Source organism: Austrofundulus limnaeus, unplaced genomic scaffold (genome assembly GCF_001266775.1).
Source record: "Austrofundulus limnaeus strain Quisiro unplaced genomic scaffold, Austrofundulus_limnaeus-1.0 Scaffold41, whole genome shotgun sequence".
Taxonomy (NCBI): Eukaryota; Metazoa; Chordata; class Actinopteri; order Cyprinodontiformes; family Rivulidae; genus Austrofundulus; species Austrofundulus limnaeus.
The window spans coordinates 1,177,519-1,188,307 of NW_013952443.1; the positions used below are offsets into that span (position 1 = coordinate 1,177,519).

The 10,789-nt window shown below is 38.7% G+C and overlaps 1 protein-coding gene and 1 pseudogene across 2 annotated transcripts in view; both read right to left on the reverse strand.

The window, feature by feature from the left end:
• fam163ab (family with sequence similarity 163 member Ab) overlaps positions 1-10,789 on the reverse strand; it is a 26,878-nt gene that overhangs the window by 1,735 nt on the left and 14,354 nt on the right. The window contains exon 1 of one of the 2 annotated variants that reach the window (XM_014007300.1): positions 9,961-10,044. The exons of the other annotated variant lie outside the window; for it this stretch is intronic. The gene's annotated coding sequence lies outside the window, so the exon portion shown is untranslated. Of the gene's footprint in view, positions 1-9,960; positions 10,045-10,789 lie in introns of those variants that run through there. 2 annotated transcript variants of the gene reach the window in all.
• On the reverse strand, positions 2,348-5,612 carry LOC106516751 (uncharacterized; annotated as a pseudogene).

Genomic DNA, 10,789 nt, shown 5'->3' on the forward strand with positions numbered 1-10,789 from the left:
ATAGATAGATAGATAGATAGATAGATAGATAGATAGATAGATAGATAGATAGATAGATAGATATCACACACACACAAGTTTGCACAGCTATCTAATTGGGGACGTTCCATTGACTTCCATTACATTTCTACAGCCTAACCCTGACCACAAACCCTAAAACTAACCTAAACTCACTTCACATCTTGGTCCTAAACCCCAACCCACCAATGGCATTTAAACCAAATGGGGACTCGACTTTTGTCCTCAAATGCACAAATTGTCCCCAAATGTAGGCATTTTGTCTTAAAATTGCCCCCAAATGTCACCAGAAACAACCCCCCAACACACACACAAACACACATGCATCATCAAAGGGCAGCAGCAGCAAAAGTGATTTATCAGCCAGAGGTGCAGCTGATTGGAGTTTTACAGTAGTCTGCAGGAGAACAGGTGAAGTGAAATCTATTACAGCTGATAAAAACATGCCTAATTAGAACACAGAGTCTAAAACTGATTATATAAGAAACAAAATGAACCAAAAAGGATCATTTAGAGACAATAAGAACAGAAAAAAATCCACCAATGACTAAAAAAGAGAAAATTGACCAAAATGTATTTTATGCTAATTTTTAAAGTATACAGTAGTAAGCTGGATGGAGAATGGACTTTGTAAATCGCAGTTACAAATCTTACAAAACGTGTAATTGTGCCCCACCCTACTCTTGTTTAGAAAAGTAAATTCGCTGTCCCATTTTTCAAGATATTTACACAAAGTCTTAACTTTTTTTTTGGCAGGAACACCTTCTCTCTCGCTACATTCATCCATCTCTGATTTGTTTTTCCAGGGTTTGTTCCCGCCACCAGCACTGCTGCGTTCAGTAGTCATAGGAAGTGGTAATTTCCCAGTTCCCATTGGTAGATTTAAACTGGAATGCCCCCTCCAATGGCACTTGTATAGTGGAAAAAATGAAACTGCCCCCAGTTTCGATTTCAAGATGGCGGCTACTTGCAGCTTTAGAAATTTAACTCCGTAACTTTTACTGTTAATTATCTTTCTTAATTTTTTGTGCGTGTTTACTCACTCGCACAAGTAGTGTGTTTTCTGTGCAATGCTGTACTTATTAAAATCAATGTTTATTTGCATGACGTATGTAGTAGTAGTTTTTGTCATTGTTTATTTAGCAGTGTTGTAGCTAGTTTAGCGACAATAATACAATCGCCTGTTAGCTAACTGGAATGCAGTTTCACATGGTCTGTTGGGAAATGACGTCACTACCATTTACCAGTTCCGGGAATACAATGCAAATAGAACACAGCATAACATCGCGAGAACTGCCACCTGCAGGCGGCAGTTCTTGCGAGGCTAGTTACATAATTCAGAGGCACTGGAATGTTTTTTTTTAAATAACATTATAATACGGGAAATTTCTGGGAAAATATTAATTCGGGATGACGACGGGAAAGAGTCGTAAAATACGGTAGTGTCCCAGCCAAAACGGGAGACTTGACAGGTATGCTTTGTGGTTTTTATAAAAACTCTCCTAACATTCAGTCCATCAGCTTTAAAAAAAACAAAAATGGTGTTTTATTTTAAACAAAATGATTTATTTCTGATGTAAAGTTAAATCACTTTGACTTTAACAGATTTAGTATACTTCTGTGCCTCCAGCTGCTGCTTGTTAGCTGCGCTTCAGCTCCGCTTGGGACTGACGCAAGACTGTGTAACAGGATTAATATTGTATATGATTCCACTTGTCATCACATTTTATTTGGGTTATGTATAAGAGGTAGAACAGCGCCCTCTCTTGGTGGTTCGGTGTAATAAGTATAGTGGACATGAGAACCACGTTGCAGTTTTAAGAGATGGGCAYGAGGTAGGTGTATTAGCATTAGCTCTGTGATAAAATATTCTGTGCATTTAACTACTGTCCATTAAATGATAGTTGGTTAACAGTAAGGCGTGTTTATGTTACTTGGGGTTTTCATGAGTTTCATATTATACGTTTTATGAGTTTAATGTCATTGTTTTTTTGATAAGAGCACATCTGAAAATGTCCGCTAGCTTAATGCTAATCCAAGATACTATTCCTCATAAGGTGCTGTACCTGCTGTGAAAGCCCATGATTTGATCGGTGCCTGTTCTGTTTTATACAGATTAAACTGCGTCAAAGTTCGCCTCGTCTCCTGGCCATCTTTTAAACACAATGCAGAAATAAACTATACGGAGAAACAGAAACAGAACGGGTTTACTTTTATTTGGACCGAGTTGGACTAAGTTACGGCCAAGTTCAACGCGGTTACAACTGCGTGATGACGTAATTAACCGGCTGCGCGCTGTGGCATCCTGTTATGCACTGTTACTCGTGTGCTAGGGAGTGTTGGGGACTTCAGTGCACCGGAAGTCCTTTAACGCGCGCTCCAGCTACGAAGTAACAGATTGTGACGTCAGCAGTGCTTTGAACTACGTCTTCTGATATAGCTAGCTTCAATCAAACCATTTTTCGTTTGACAGCAGATGAGTTGTTAGCATTTTTGAAGACAATTCAAAAGCATATTTTGAAGAACTAATTTTGAACATATATTTCCACTTGTTTAAGAAATATTTTGATTTTAAGTCATCAAAAACTTGCAAAGGATTTGGAATGTGCTCTGCCAGAGAGATACCATACATCGACTCCTTTCAAGAAAAAGGTTTTGAAATCAATTAATCTCCTTAAAAAATGAAAAGATCAATCATATCGTGTTTCCATTGGATTCGACAGACTTTCTTCTCACAGGGTGAAATATTTCATATTGACATCAATTTGGCAAAAATAAAAATACTGACTTTTCCCTTTTGCGCTCCAATTATGTTGTGTTATAATATTTTTAAATATTTTCTAACCACCTTCAGAAAGATTTTAAATCGACTGACTTCCATCTGTTAAAAAAGGGATAACTCGTCCCTTGCCCCAAATGTTTCTGAAGGAACCAACACAACTGGGGAACCTAAGAATACACAGCTGGATGGAGCACCTGAGGAAAAGATTCATGTTGGACCTGAATTTGAAGGAGAATCTCTGGAACATGGACAAGCAGATTTAGGACCAGAATCCAAATTTCAAGATAAATTTGGCTAATCACTCAGTGGCACACTCTCTGAGAACCAGAACCTTGTAATCGGTTGTTCCATAATCAAAAATGTAAAACTAGAGACACCAGCGGCCACAGTAATATGTTTACCAGAAGCGACAGCAGGCAACATAGAATCTCACCTGAAACTCTCCAACCTTCTGTGGTATTTCGTTTTTTATTTTTTTTATTTTTTTTCGTTTTAAAGGTAACGTGACCCCTGCTGGTTGCCGCATGACCTGCTCACCTGTTCCCCCACGTTTTTGCCATGTGTGTCTTCTTGAATGGATGTTCTTAAATATACAATGACAATAAAGGCACAATCAATCAATCAATCAATCAATCAATCAAACAGCTGGCTAATTCGGATGTTAGATACAACAAGATCATTATTCATGTCGGCATAAATTATGCTCGCTTATGCCAAGTGGAAATCCTTAAGTCTAATGTTGTTTCCTTGTGTCAATTAGCAAAAGTTATGTCAGACTCCATGTTTTTTTCTGATCCGATCCCTGACCAGAGCTGTGATGAAATGTTTACCCATTCATTTAAGTTCAACAGCTGGCTATCCAAGTGGTGCCCTAATAACAGTGATTTACATAGCAAATTATAGTGCATTTTGGAAAAATCTTGATCTGATTTGTAGAGATGGCACCCATCCCACTTTTCTTGGAGCTGCACTCCTTTCTAGAAATTTGACCAGTAATTATTGAGGGGAAACAAAGAATTCATGATCTGGACCTATATTTAAGAGAAAATGACACTTTGATCGATGGACTGGATACAAAATATCAAACATAATGGCAGAGCTTTAGCAACAAACAGGGTGAAGCAAGTTGGAGAACTTGAAACATTGAAGCAACAGATTGTAAAAATTTTTGAAAGTAGAGACATATTCATCAGGAGTAGCCACATCAAAGCCTGTCATAGACTCCTTAAAGAAGGCAGGACAAGAATACCTACTATAATAGTATTATTCTGGAACAAGGAATATACATCTGTTATTTAAAAACTTATATAAACTTAAGTGTACTAAGATGAACATAAATGAGCACTTGACTCCTAAAAATGCAAACATAAACAGACATGCATTTTATCTCAAAAAAAAAAAAAAAAACAGAATTAAAGCAACATGGACCAGAGATTGTGAGGTGTGGTTACAACCCAGTGATGGAACCAAGGCTGCAGTTGAAAAAATGTCTCAGTTTCTCTGAAACTCCCACCACATACGGAATGAGGACTGGTTTGGGTCTGGGTTTAGGGTCTTCATTTTCAGCTGGTTGTTGTCTGGAATCCTGTTTGGGTTTCTTGTCTGCTTTCAGAAAAGCCCAGTTAGGATAACCACACTGCTCCAGGGCTTGTCTTGTGTGTGATTTCTCTTTCTCCCTGGCTCCTGGGTTTGTAGGGACACTGTCTGCTCTGTGGTACAGAGTCCTGATCACTCCTAACTTGTGTTCCAGTGGGTGATGGGAATCAAAACGCAAATACTGGTCTCTATGGGTGGGTTTGCGATAAACATCACTTTCTAACCATCCTCCATCCGAAACTGAGACATCACAGTTCAGGAACGCCAACCTGCCATCTTTTACATCCTCTCGTGTGAACTTAATATATTCATCCACAGAGTTGATGTGATCAGTGAAATGTTGGACTTCCTGGGCTTTAAATTTAACCCAGGTGTCGTCAACATATCTGAACCAATGGCTCGGTGGTGTCCCTGTAAAGGACATCAGAGCTCTCTTTTCCACCTCTTCCATGTACAGGTTTGCAACAATAGGAGAAACTRGGGATCCCATAGCACACCCATATTTCTGCCTATAGTATTGCCCCCCATAGGTGAAATTGGTTGACTCCAGGCACAGTTTGAGGAGTTGGCACACTTGTTCTGTGGAAAGTGTGGTTCTGCTGCTGAGAGTGGTGTCTGATTTTAATCTTTCTCAGACCACATCCACTGCCTTATCAACAGGAAYGCACATAAAGAGTGATGTGACATCAAAGGAGACCATAGTTTCATCCGTCTCCATGATGACATCCCTCACCTTGTTCACAAAGTCCATGTTGTTCTGTGTGTGATGATCTGACATGCCAACTAATGGACCAAGTACTGATGCTAGACATTTGGAAACATTGTAAGTGACAGAGTTGATCATGCTGACAATGGGTCTTACCGGTACATCCTGTTTGTGAATTTTGGGTAAACCATACAGACTAGGAGTGGCCTCACCTGGGTACAGTGTGTGGTACAGAATGCAGTTAATAGCCTTGTCCTGCTCTAACTTTTTCAGGAACTCTATCAAAGTCTTCTTGTATCCACTTCCTGGATCTCTTTTCAGCGGCTCGTATGTGGTCTTGTCACTAAGGAGTGTCATAACCTTCTCATTGTAGTCTTTCTGGTTCAAAATCACTGTGCACCTTCCTTTGTCTGCTGGGAGGATGATGATGTTCATTATACTGGTGATACTGCAGCTTTGAAGGAAACCGATCAAGCCAGAGGTCTGGAACAAGTTAAAATCACCCTCCATTAGGACTTTGTCTGTCGAATGCCATTTTCCATCTTTCCAACAGCATTTGAAGAGTTTTAAATATAGATTTATTACTTACTTTTTGGTTGAAACAATATATACATACCAAAATGCAGTTATGTTACCATTAGCCAATGACCATTTGAACCACTAATGTGATTAATGATATTACCTGTAAACCTATCGGTGAAGGCTGGAGGAGGAAATAAAAAAAAAAAAGAGCCACATATTCTGGGATAAAGCAGACTTGAGTTTTCTGGTGTTTGACGTTTGAGCAGACTGATGCGTGTTTATGTGTGAGCACTAATGTAACATGACAGATGAAATCTGTCAGAATCCAGTTATTGGAAAACAAAACAATTAACTGTGCTGACTGCTTTACCTGCCTTCACTCGGGCTGACAATGTATAAATGTGAGTGAATGCTTTTAAAATATTTACACAGAAACACATGAATAAAACATTCCTTCAGAGAAATTGCTGCTGTAAGGGAGTCCTGTTGGATTTACAGTAAATATGAGATGCCTGCAGAGTTTCTACAGGAATCTGAAAATATATATATWTTTTACACTTCCTTCAATGGTTTTTATATTTACAGTAGTACAAGAATTGATAGAAGTTTGAGAAATTAGCAAATTTCTTTTGAGATTTTCTTATTAAGCTTTTAGACCTCATTGAAACAGGATAATCTGACTTCCTATTTTTTTGAAACATTAACATTAAAAGCAAACATAAAAGCAAATCATTTAATTATTTAAACCACGTGTCAAACTCAATGTCTTAAAATGTTTATGGTCAGTCCTGACCATAAACTACATCTCCCATAACGCACATTGATTATTTCACCTGCGAAATGGTGGCATCCCACCACTATGTCAAGCTGCACAAGGGTTTGAAAATTGCTGGTGAAACTCACCTTGTAAAATCTCCATTTTGCTAAATTTTCACCGGCGGCCTTAGCTACAACCCAGTTGTACTGGAAAGTGGGAATTTCCCACATAAAAGATATGAGTTTAATCTGGAATACCCCTCCAGTGGGAATTCCCTGTAGAGCTGCCCAAACATTTGCTGGTACAAAGCACCGCCTGTTTACACAAAGCTCCTCCCTGGAGCTCAATCTGCAGGTGAGCTCCCACCCCACAGAAAGCCCCTCTCCCACAGCATTGTTTGAAAACGTGCTGAAGTGGGAATGTCAAAAACGGCAGGAAGTTTAAAGAGACAGAGGCCAATGTCAAGATGTTTAGATAAACTACAATGCAAAGTCAAATCAATTTTTGACATATACAGCTTTTTCATAACTGAATGTAACAGTTACTTGATTGTGATAAAGTAATGAACTATGTGCCTGAAAAATACATACCCCCGCCTCGCGCTTTAAAAGAGGACATGTTAAATTGACTTTTCTATGTAGGAAATACCAAGTAGAACTGAGCTAAGTTGTAATAATGAGACGAGGAATGTGGAAGTTAATTAAACTTGCTCTTTCAGGCCAACCATGTGCATGTGATCCTTGGTGAAAATCCCCCTGATTTGAGTCCAAACCATCTACAACTTATTACCAGCTGGGGTCAGCCCAATTCAAGATAGCAGCCACAGTTAATGAACCTTTATTTTTATTTAGAAATGTATTCATTTCATTAATAACAAAATAATTATATACAATAGAAAATAAAAATTTACAAACCAAAGACCAAATAACACGAAAGGCGGCAGAAAGAAGAAAAAAAATCTTATATCTGCCCCTTTTATCCCAAACATATACTCAAACAATAGTAATAAAAAAAGTTAAATAAAAACATCAACACAAACAACAATTCGTATGGATTCACATTCTGCTTTTCCATATTCTTTCAAGGAGCCCTTAAATGTTTGTCTTTAGACTCAAAAACCTATTTTTTGGTAAAATCTAAAAGCCAATAACTGTTGCAATTAAACACAAAAACATTGAATCACTCCCACAGGCTGAGACATAAACCTTTAATAAAAATTTCTGCCCTAAAGACACAACCCTCGATCACTTCTAGAAAACAAACAGCATTCCTCTAAAAAACCCTCATCGTAGCTGACGCTCGTCTCAGTGAACTATTTTTCACAATTAAAGCCTGCAGAGTAACCAAAGGAGTCGCAGCATCATCCGTTACTCCCACAGACACAAAACTATAAACACATTTGTTTTTATCTCCTGCTTACATGTTGCCTTGCCAGCACTTCTGAGACAGACTTGCTGCTTAGATTAATTTGAGTTTACTTCTCCTGACAAACGATCTGCGTCAGCAAACACTCACAAACACACGAGCTCATGCAAGCAGAAGGAAAGCTGGATCAGTTATCACTTAGAGTGGGCTTCATACCACRGACACACTGCCTGAAGAGCACTATGAAGTGATAAACACACACAATACACACATACATTATCTGAACTGACGTGCTCTTAACCTCTACCAAATAAATCATAGCATCCTAATAAAGCATGCATCACAGCCGAGTCTTCTTTAGACTCAGCAAGAGTAGAAAAGGGCATTAATTTACAAAGTAACACCATTAAATAGGAACTAAAAACAACTAATAAAAAGCATTAAAGAAATGCATGTGGCCTCCTAAAGTTCATCTTGTGATAAAAAATGATTTAATTTTTTTTAACTTTTCAATTAAAATCTGTCCAGTGGTTCATGAGATATTTGGCTAACAGAGGTAGGGCAAAACACTATCAATACACTCACCAGGTACACCTGTCCAACAGCTCTTTAACACAAATGTCGAATCGACCAACCACAGGGCAGCAACTCAATGCATTTAGGCATGCAGACATGGCCAAAACGATCTGCTGCAGTTCAAACTGAGCATCAGAATGGGTTAGAAAGGTGATTGAAGTGACTTTGAACGTTGCATGTTTGTTGGTGCCAGACAGGCTGGTCTGAGTATTTCACAAACTGCTGATCTACTGGGATTTTCACCCACAACCATCTCTAGGGTTTACAGAGAATGATCCAAAAAAGAGAAAATACCCGGTGAGCAGCAGTTTTGTGAGTAAAAATGCCTTGTTGATGCCAGAGGTCAGAGGAGAATGACCAGACTGGTTCGAGTTGATAGAATGGTAACAGTAACTCAAATACCCACTCTTTACAACCGAGGTCTGCAGAAGAGCATCTCTGAACACACAAGTCGAACCTTGAGGTGGATGGGCTACAGCAGCAGAAGACCACACCAGGTGCCACTCCTGTCAGCTAAAAACAAGAAGCTGAGGCTACAGTTCACAAAGGCTCGCAGAAATATGACAATAGAAGATTGGAAAAACGTTGCCTGGTCTGATGAGTCTCGATTTCTGCTGCAACACTCAGGTGGTAGGGTCAGAATTTGGCATCAACAACATGAAAGCATGGATCCATCCTGCCTTGTATCAACAGTTCAGGCTGGTTGTTGGTGGTGCAGTGGTGTGGGGGATGTTTTTTCTTGCACACTTTGTTGACCATGTCCATCCCTTTATGACCACAGTGTACCATCTTCTGATGGCTACTACCAGCAGAATAACACACCATGTCATAAAGCTGGAATCATCTTAGACTGGTTTCTTAAACACAACAATGAGTTCACTGTACTCAAATGGCCTCCACAGTCACCAGATCTCAATCCAATAGAGCAGCTTTGGGATGTGGTGGAAAAGGAGATTCTCATCATGGATGTGCAGCCGACAAATCTGCAGCAACGACGTGATGTTATCATGTCACTATGGACCAGACTCTCTGAGGAATGCTTCCAGTACCTTGTTGAATCTGTGCCACGAAGGATTAAGGCAGTTCTGAAAGCAAAAGGAGGTCCAACCTGGTACTAGCAAGGTATATGTACCTAATAAAGTAGCTGGTAAGTGTACTATAACTGAGAGCTCAGTACAATTATTGCAACATGCAATTATTTCAATTTTATTTGACGGAACAGCGTTCGAGTTGTTATGAGAAGCTTATGATGATGCAAAACCAAGAAAAGCAGCTTAGGTTCAGGGATTTTAACTGTTTTTAGATTTTGTTTGTTTTTTTCAAAGTTTTTATGACCCTATGTAGTGCATCTCTACAAGTGAGGACTTMCTTTCTGCATAAACACTGACATAGCAATGCATTCTCGACTTAGCGTCTTTAAAATTGGTTTAATTTTGAGACAGGTCAGGCTTTTGTCTTCTAAAATGATCTGAACGTAACATTTCAGTCATGGTGATGATGGATTTATGAGTTGTTTAAAAGTACAAACTGTGTGTTATCAGTGTAGTCAGACCTCATTAACGTGACTATTGGAAACAATAATCATTAAACTGTATTTYGTACGGCTGCGTTTACAGTGATGGGAACAACTTATCAGACCGCTGGACATGTGAACCCCGACAGGCTCCTGGTGGTTCAGCCATAACTCATAGGCACAGAATGCCAGCATGTGGGACCACCACCTGTAGGGAGAGGGGCATAGATGCAGGTAAGATGCCAAAATTAGGTGTGGAAGAAGCTAAACATCACCCAAATATTACAACTTACTGCAATCCTTTTTTGTTTGTTTGTTTGTTTGTTTCAGTCTTTTTTTAATGTGGCTTGTTAGAATTTTCATAATTTTGTCTCTTTAAAAAATAAATCCTTCATGACATAAACTGCAGGTATCCCAGATGCTGATGTGAACATTTCATCAGCCCTGCTCCGTTCTACAGATGGAGTGTTCCCAGGCGGTTCTGGTCTCACTACCATCCGTCTTCAGGAGCACGTGAAGGACCTTGACTTCCCAGGGGACTTTTACAAGATTTATCTATTTTATTTTTTGGATTGTAAATTGCTCAGCTTTTGACAGACGCTTTCTCTTTTATCAAAACATGCCACAAAAAACTGTTTCATAAAAAACTACAGATTCATTCTCTATAGTCAGACTTCCAAAATAAAATGGGTTTAAGTCTTGTCTTCTTGTTTATTATTATTATTACATGATTTAAGAACAAAAATCTATTTGTGGATAAAAATGTCTTCTTTCTAGGCAATAATTCAAATATTTAACTGCACAACCCCAAGTGTATGGAGGACCAAAACTGACTAAAAATGAAGACAAAAATATATAAAGGACCCAATAAATAAATAAATACACTTAAAATGTTTTATAATTTCATTGACTTTCACATTTACTTTTTCAGCTTAATTTCAACTATTTTTATAC